The sequence below is a fragment of the Hordeum vulgare genome, chromosome 2H (genome assembly GCF_904849725.1).
Source record: "Hordeum vulgare subsp. vulgare chromosome 2H, MorexV3_pseudomolecules_assembly, whole genome shotgun sequence".
NCBI classification, from domain to species: domain Eukaryota; kingdom Viridiplantae; phylum Streptophyta; class Magnoliopsida; order Poales; family Poaceae; genus Hordeum; species Hordeum vulgare.
This window is the reverse complement of record NC_058519.1, coordinates 655,461,373-655,471,181: the sequence shown is the minus strand read 5'-3', so window position 1 is coordinate 655,471,181 and position 9,809 is coordinate 655,461,373.

Sequence of the window (9,809 nt, the reverse complement as noted above, 5' to 3'; positions counted from 1 at the left end):
ATGTGCCACCACGTCTACATTGCCATTGCATGACCGTAAGATAGCTAGCATGATGTTTCCATTGATGTCTATGTCATGCTAGATCATTGCCACGGTACACTACCGAAGGCATTCCATATAGAGTCATAGTTGCTCTAAGTTTTGAGTTGAAAGTGTGATGATCATCATTAATGGAGCATTGTCCCATGTGAGGAAATAAAAGAGGCCAAAGAATCCCACCAAAATAAAAAAAGAGGCCAAAGAGCCCACCCAAAAAAAATGAGAGAAAAAGAGAGAAGGGACAATGCTACCACTTTTTCCACACTTGTGCATATTAAGCACCATGATCTTCATGATTGAGAGTCTCCCATTTTGTCACCACCATATAGCTAGTGGGAAATTTTCATTATATAACTTGGCTTGTATATTCCAATGATAGGCTTCCTCAAAATTGCCTTAGGTCTTCGTGAGCAAGCAAGTTGGATGCACACCCACTAGTTTTCTTTAAGAGCTTTCACATACTCGTAGCTCTAGTGCATCATTTGTATGGCAATCCCTACTCATTCACATTGATATATATTGATTAGTATCTCCACAGCTCATTGATATGCCTAGTTAATGACTATCTTCTCCTTTTTGTCTTGCAACCTCCACCACATTCCACACCATCTATAGTGCTATAACCATGGCTCACGCTCATGTATTGCGTGAGAGTTGAAAAGGTTTGAGAAAGTAAAGGTGTGAAACAATTACTTGGCCAATACCAGGGTTGTGCATGATTTAAATTCGTTGTGCAATGATGATAGAGCATAGCCAGACTATATGCTTTTGTAGGGTTAACTTTCTATTGGCCTTGTTATTTGAAAGTTCATGATTACCTTGCTAGTTTGCTTGAATTATTATTGTTTCCACGTCAATAGCAAACTATTGTTTTGAATCTAATGGATCTGAACATTCACATCACATAAGAGGAATTACAAAGGACATCTATGCTAGGTAGCATGAAAGCATCAAAAATTCATTCTTTATCACTTCCCTACTCGAGGACGAGCATGAGTTAAGCTTGGGGATGCTTGATACGTCTCAAACGTATCTATAATTTTTGATGGTTTCACGCTGTTATCTTGTCATCTTTGGATGTTTTATGTACCTTTTATATCTTTTTTGGGACTAACTTATTAATTCAGTGCCAAGTGCCAGATCCTGTTTTTTCTGTGTTTTTGGCTCTTTTCAGATCTGATTTTGGAACAGAGTCCAAACGAAATAAAAACCCCGAAATGATTTTTTTTCCCGAACGAAAGAAGATCAGGGGGCCTCTGGGCCAAGCCAGGTGGGCTCCAGGGAGCCCACAAGCTCCCACCACGCCACCAGGGGGAGGCGGCGGTGTCAGGGCTTGTGGCCTCCCTGGCCGACCCCTGACCTAGATCCTTGGTCTATATATTCCCAAATATTCAGCAAAAAGTCAGGGGAGCCTCGAAAATACTTTTCCGCCGCCGCAAGCTTCTGTTTCCGCGAGATCACATCTGGAGACCCTTCCCGGCGCCCTGCCGGAGCGGACTTTGGAGTTGGAGGGCTTCTTCATCATCATCATCATCACCCCTCCAATGACTCGTGAGAAGTTCACTTCACACCTACGGGTCCGTAGTTAGTAGCTAGATGGCTTCATCTCTCTCTTGGATCTTCAATACAAAGTTCTCCATGATCTTCATGGAGATCTATCCGATGTAATCTTCTTTGGCGGTGTGTTTGTCGAGATCCGATGAATTGTGGATTTGTGATCAGATTATCTATGATATATATTTGAGTCTTTGCTGATTTCTTATATGCATGATTTGATATCCTTGTAAGTCTCTCTGAGTCTTGGGTTTTGTTTGGCCAACTAGATCTATGATTCTTGCAATGGGAGAAGTGCTTGGTTTTGGGTTCTACCATGTGGTGACCTTTCCCAGTGACAGTAGGGGCAGCAAGGCACACATCAAGTAGTTGCCATCAAGGGTAAAAAGATGGGGTTTTTATCATTGGTTTGAGATTATCCCTCTACATCATGTCATCTTGCTTAAGGCGTTACTCTGTTCTTATGGACTTAATACACTAGATGCATGCTCGATAGCGGTCGACGTGTGGAGTAATAGTAGTAGATGCAGAAAGTATCGGTCTACTTGTTTTGTACGTGATGCCTATAGATATAATCATTGCATAGATATCGTCACGACTTTGCGCGGTTCTATCAATTGCTCGACAGTAATTAATTCACCCACTGTCTACTTGCTTTTATGAGAGAAGCCACTAGTAAACACTATGGCCCCCGGGTCTATTCACATCCATCGTTTACACCTCCGCTTTTACTTTGCTTTGTTGCTTTCAGTTCTCACTTGGCAAACAATCTATAAGGGATTGACAACCCCTTCATAGCGTTGGGAGCAAGCTTTTGTGTTTGTGTTGGATCTTGTGATACTCCTCCACCGGATTGATACCTTGGTTCTCAAACAGAGGGAAATACTTACCACCACTGTGCTACATCACCCTTTTCGCTTCGAGGGAACACCAACGCAAGGCTCCAAGGCCACGGGGGAAATCCTTTTCATACTTGCCTAGGAAGTCCCTTAAGGCGTAGCCGCAGCTGAAGAATTCCTGGTGCCGTCGACACGACTATTCTTGGCGCCGTTGCAAGGGATGCACAGCTGACATGAGGGTCCACAAACATTTAGTGCTGAAAATAGCAAATATGGCCAAGGGGGAAGGCAAGGCAGCCAGCCATGAAAAAATCCGGGGCTTCTCAGCAGCAATACGAAGCAATAAGTGAAGTAAAAGAGGCAAGTAACGGAATTGATGAAACACAACTGCTAGACAATATGCTACCAAGCTCAGTATCTCCAGGCTTAGCCTCAAAGCAGACTGGTAAATAGGCAAGTTGCACACAAGTTCTGGCAAATCAGTCCAAGCAGGAGGCAAGTCCAACTGTTTTTCAGGCAAGTATTGCAGATGCAACACTTAACACCACAAAAGTAGTACCAGTTCAAGTTAAAAAGGGAGGCAACACTCTGTCAGTTAGTAAAGCAAAACCTGGTGGAACACAACCTCTAGGTGACTTAACTTGGCAAGTGCCTTTTTCGTCTCGAGGAAATGTAACACAATTAGGCAATGTTTTCCAGAGGGGCATGGTGCAAGATCTCAAGGCATCACCACAAGTTGTAGCGTTAAATGATGCAGGTCAGGAAAAGGAGAAAGAGAACATCCCTCCGGCAGTGTCATGTATATAGATCAAAAAGGAGCAAGACAAAATTGCTGAAACCATGGGAAAAATTTCAGAACAAAAGTTGCTAACAACCCTAGGGAAATTGCATGTATGTTCCACTACAGTTGCCCAACATGAAGCCAAAAGTGTTCCATAAGTAGTACACGCAAGTAGCCATGATAACCTTTTCCATTTCTTTGATGTGGAGGACCGGTTCCAGCAGTTCATGCCTCTTAGTGGGAAGACAACAAATGCAGTAGAAATCAATGTTCTAGATGTCAGTGAGCTCTTAGCAAGGTTTGCTCATCCAAACAGAAAGAACCCCCAAATCAACCCCACAAATCATGCCCCAGCAAAGATAGAACAACAACATTTTCATCAAAGCAACAGTGAAAGATCAGCTGCATTTTATAGTGAGTACTGCCCAACACCAAGTTTTGATCTAGGCATAGATGATTTGCCCACAACATGTGTAGATGACACAGCACATCAGAATGACGGGTCAAGTGGATTTGCTGAGCATGAGTTCAAGGAATTGTGTGTACCTATGCATCCAACCATTGAAATAATCGATGACCATTATGTTTTGGACCTCGAAGGCATAGATGAACCGTGTGCAGAAGCAGTCTGTTCAGCTGGGATCATAACTGAGTGAAACATGTATCAAACTACCGACAAAATTTCCAACCAAGGAGAAGTGGGATCAGGCAGCAAGATTTATAACAGTAGTAGCTCAGGGGATATGCCCCCACATCGATTTGAGAGAAGGATTATCAAGCCACCTCCTTGCAAGAGGTCCCCATTCATTGACTATAATGAGAAAAAAGTATATATTGTTGGGGAACGTCGCATGGGAAACAAAAAATTTCCTACGCGCACGAAGACCTATCATGGTGATGTCCATCTACGAGAGGGGATGTGTGATCTACGTACCCTTGTAGACCGTACAACAGAAGCGTTAGTGAACGCGGTTGATGTAGTGGAACGTCCTCACGTCCCTCGATCCGCCCCGCGAACCGTCCCGCGATCAGTCCCACGATCTAGTGCCGAACGGACGGCACCTCCGCGTTCAACACACGTACAGCTCGACGATGATCTCGGCCTTCTTGATCCAGCAAGAGAGACGGAGAGGTAGAAGAGTTCTCCGGCAGCGTGACGGCGCTCCGGAGGTTGGTGATGATCTCGTCTCAGCAGGGCTCCGCCCGAGCTCCGCAGAAACGTGATCTAGAGGTGAAACCGTGGAGATATGTGGTCGGGCTGCCGTGGCAAAGTTGTCTCAAATCAGCCCTAAAACCCCACTATATATAGGAGAGAGAGGGGGGAGACTTGCCTTGGGGTCCAAGAACCCCCAAGGGGTCGGCCGAGCCAAGGGGGGAAGGATTCCCCTCCCAAACCGAGTCCTACTTGGTTTGGAAGGTGGAGTCCTTCTTCCCTTTCCCACCTCCTCCTTTTTTTCCTTTTCTCTTTGATTTTCTTCCCAATGCGCATAGGCCTCTTTTGGGCTGTCCCACCAGCCCACTAAGGGCTGGTGCGGCACCCCCAACACCTATGGGCTTTCCCGGGGTGGGTGCCCCCCCGGTGAACTCCCCGAACCCATTCGTCATTCCCGGTACATTCCCGGTAACTCCGAAAACCTTCCGGTAATCAAATGAGGTCATCCTGTATATCAATCTTCATTTCCGGACCATTCCGGAAACCCTCGTGACGTCCGTGATCTCATCCGGGACTCCGAACAACATTCGGTAACCAACCATATAACTCAAATACGCATAAAACAACGTCGAACCTTAAGTGTGCAGACCCTACGGGTTCGAGAACTATGTAGACATGACCCGAGAGACTCCTCGGTCAATATCCAATAGCGGGACCTGGATGCCCATATTGGATCCTACATATTCTATGAAGATCTTATCGTTTGAACCTCAGTGCCAAGGATTCATATAATCCCGTATGTCATTCCCTTTGTCCTTCGGTATGTTACTTGCCCGAGATTCGATCGTCAGTATCCGTATACCTATTTCAATCTCGTTTACCGGCAAGTCTCTTTACTCGTTCCGTAATACAAGATCCCGCAACTTACATTAAGTCACATTGCTTGCAAGGCTTGTGTGTGATGTTGTATTACCGAGTGGGCCCCGAGATACCTCTCCGTCACACGGAGTGACAAATCCCAGTCTCGATCCATACTAACTTAACGAACACCTTCGGAGATACCTGTAGAGCATCTTTATAGTCACCCAGTTACGTTGCGACGTTTGATACACACAAAGTATTCCTCCGTGTTAGTAAGTTATATGATCTCATGGTCATAGGAATAAATACTTGACACGCAGAAAACAATAGCAATAAAATGACACGATCAACATGTTACGTCTATTAGTTTGGATCTAGTCCATCACGTGATTCTCCTAATGACGTGATCCAGTTATCAAGCAACAACACCTTGTTCATAATCAGAAGACACTGACTATCGTTGATCAACTGGCTAGCCAACTAGAGGCTTGCTAGGGACAGTGTTTTGTCTATGTATCCACACATGTAAATGAGTCTTCATTCAATACAATTATAGCATGGATAATAAACGATTATCTTGATACAGGAATTATAATAATAACTATATTTATTATTGCCTCTAGGGCATAATTCCAACAGTCTCCCACTTGCACTAGAGTCAATAATCTAGCCCTCACATCATCATGCGAATTACATTGTAATAAATCTACCACCCATACAGGTCTGGTGTTGATCATGCTTTGCCCGTGGAAGAGGTTTAGTCAGCGGGTCTGCTACATTCAGATCCGTGTGCACTTTGCATATATTTACTTCCTCCCCTTCGACGTAGTCGCGGATGAGGTTGAAGCGTCGTTTGATGTGTCTGGACTTCTTGTGAAACCGTGGTTCCTTTGCTAGAGCAATGGCACCCGTGTTGTCACAGAACAAGGTTATTGGATTCAGTGCGCTTGGCACCACTCCAAGATCCGTCATGAATTGCTTCATCCAGACACCCTCCTTAGCTGCCTCCGAGGCAGCCATGTACTCCGCTTCACATGTAGAATCTGCTACGACGCTCTGCTTGGAACTGCACCAGCTTACCGCACCCCCATTAAGAATAAGTACGTATCCGGTTTGCGACTTAGAGTCGTCCGGATCTGTGTCAAAGCTTGCATCGACGTAACCTTTTACGGCGAGCTCTTCGTCACCTTCATACACGAGAAACATCTCCTTAGTCCTTTTCAGGTACTTCAGGATATTCTTGACCGCCGTCCAGTGATCCACTCCTGGATTACTCTGGAACCTACCTACCATACTTATGGCCAGGCTAACATCCGGTCTAGTGCACAACATTGCATACATGATAGAACCTATGGCTGAAGCATAGGGGACGGAGCGCATATGCTCTCTATCTTCATCAGTTGCTGGGCACTGAGTCTTACTCAATCTCGTACCTTGTAAAACTGGCAAGAACCCTTTCTTGGACTGTTCCATTTTGAACCTCTTCAAAACTTTATCAAGGTATGTGCTTTGTGAAAGTCCTATCACGCGTTTTGATCTATCCTTGTAGATCTTAATGCCTAGAATGTAAGCAGCTTCTCCTAGGTCCTTCATAGAGAAACTTTTATTCAAGTAATCCTTTATGCTCTCCAAAAACTCTACGTTGTTTCCAATCAGCAATATGTCATCCACATATAATATTAGAAACGCCACAGAGCTCCCACTCACTTTCTTGTAAATACAAGATTCTCCAACCACTTGTTCCAACTCCGAGATGGTTGCACCAGTCCATAAATGGATCGTTGGAGCTTGCACACCTTGTTAGCATTTTTAGGATCGACAAAACCTTCGGGTTGCATCATATACAACTCTTCCTTAAGGAAACCGTTAAGGAACGCCGTTTTGACATCCATCTGCCAGATTTCATAATCGAAAAATGCAGCTATTGCTAACATGATTCTGACAGACTTAAGCATCGCTACGGGTGAGAATGTCTCATCGTAGTCAACTCCTTGAACTTGTGAAAAACCCTTTGCCACAAGTCGAGCTTTATAAACGGTCACATTGCCGTCAGCGTCTGTCTTCCTCTTAAAGATCCATTTGTTCTGAATAGCCTTGCGGCCCTCAGGTAGTACCTCCAAAGTCCACACTTTGTTCTCATACATGGATCCTATCTCGGACTTCATGGCTTCTATCCATTTGTTGGAATCTGGGCCCACCATTGCTTCTTCATAATTTGCAGGTTCATTGTTGTCTAACAACATGATTGATAAGACGGGATTACCGTACCACTCTGGAGCAGCACGTGGTCTCGTCGACCTGCGTGGTTCGACAGAAACTTGAACTGGAGTTTCATGATCATCATCATTAACTTCCTCCTCAACCGGCGTCGCAACGACAGAGGTTTCCCCTTGCCCTGCGCCACCATCCAGAGGGATGAGAGGTTCGACAACCTCGTCAAGTTCTATCTTCCTCCCACTCAATTCTCTCGAGAGAAACTCCTTCTCGAGAAAAGCTCCGTTTTTAGCAACAAACACTTTGCCCTCGGATTTGAGATAGAAGGTGTATCCAACTGTCTCTTTTGGGTAACCTATGAAGATGCACTTTTCCGCTTTGGGTTCTAGCTTTTCAGGCCGAAGCTTTTTGACATAAGCATCACATCCCCAAACTTTAAGAAACGACAACTTTGGCCTTTTGCCATACCACAGTTCGTATGGTGTCGTCTCAACGGATTTTGGTGGTGCCCTATTTAAAGTGAATGTAGCTGTTTCTAATGCATAACCCCAAAATGATAATGGCAAATCGGTAAGAGACATCATAGATCGCACCATCTCTAATAAAGTACGATTACGACGTTCGGACACACCATTACGCTGTGGTGTTCTAGGCGGTGTTAAATGTGAAACAATTCCACATTGTCTTAAGTGAGCACCAAACTCGAAACTCAGATATTCACGCCCACGATCAGACCGTAGGAACTTGATCTTCTTGTTACGATGATTTTCAACTTCACTCTGAAATTGCTTGAACTTTTCAAATGTTTCAGACTTGTGCTTCATTAAGTAAACATAACCATATCTACTCAAATCGTCAGTGAAGGTGAGAAAATAACGATATCCGCCGCGTGCCTCTACGCTCATCGGACCACACACATCGGTATGTATGATTTCCAACAAGTCACTTGTACGCTCCATTGTTCCGGAGAACGGAGTTTTAGTCATCTTGCCCATGAGGCATGGTTCGCATGTGTCAAGTGAATCAAAGTCAAGTGACTCCAAAAGTCCATCGGCATGGAGTTTCTTCATGCGCTTTACACCAATATGACCTAAGAGGCAGTGCCACAAAAATATGGCGCTATCATTGTTAACTCTAACTCTTTTGGTCTCAATGTTATGTACGTGTGTATCACTATCAAGATTCAATATGAACAATCCTCTCACATTGGGTGCATGACCATAAAAGATGTTATTCATAGAAATAGAATAACCATTATTCTCTGACTTAAAATAGTAACCGTCTCTCAATAAACAAGATCCAGATATAATGTTCATGCTCAATGCAGGAACTAAATAACAATGATTTAAGTTCATAACTAATCCTGACGATAACTGAAGTGAGACTGTGCCGACGGCGATTGCATCAACCTTGGAACCATTTCCCACGCGCATCGTCACTTCATCTTTCGCCAGCCTTCGTCTATTCCGCAGTTCCTGTTTCGAGTTGCAAATATGAGCAACAGAACCGGTATCGAATACCCAGGCACTACTACGAGAGCCGGTTAAGTACACATCAATAACATGTATATCAAATATACCTGATTTTTCTTTGGCCGCCTTCTTATCAGCCAGATACTTGGGGCAATTGTGCTTAAAGTGACCCATACCCTTGCAATAGTAACACTCTGTTTCAGGCTTAGGTCCAGCTTTGGGTTTCTTCGTCGGGTTGGCAACAGGCTTGCCGCTCTTCTTCGAATTACCCTTCTTGCCTTTGTCGTTTCTCTTGAAACCGGTGGTCTTATTCACCATCAACACTTGATGCTCTTTACGGAGTTCAGACTCTGCGACTTTCAGCATCGCAAACAACTCGCCGGGAGACTTGTTCATCCCTTGCATGTTGTAGTTCAACACAAAGCCTTTATAGCTTGGCGGCAGTGATTGAAGGATTCTGTCAGTGATAGCTTCTTGCCGGAGTTCAATCCCCAGCTCAGCTAGACGGTTTGAGTACCCAGACATTTTGAGCACATGGTCACTTACAGACGAGTTCTCCTCCATCTTGCAAGCATAGAATTTATCGGAGGTCTCATACCTCTCGATCCGGGCGTTCTTCTGAAAGATAAAAGTCAACTCCTGGAACATCTCAAATGCTCCATGACGCTCAAAGCGACGTTGAAGTCCCGGTTCTAAGCCATACAAGACTGCACATTGAACTATTGAGTTGTCCTACTTACGTGCTAACCAAGCGTTCTTAACATCCTGATCAGCCGTAGCGGGTGGTTCATCTCCTAGCGCAGCATTAAGGACATAATCCTTCTTCCCAGCTTGTAAGATTAGCTTAAGATTACGAGCCCAGTCTACAAAGTTGCTTCCATCATCTTTCAACTTAG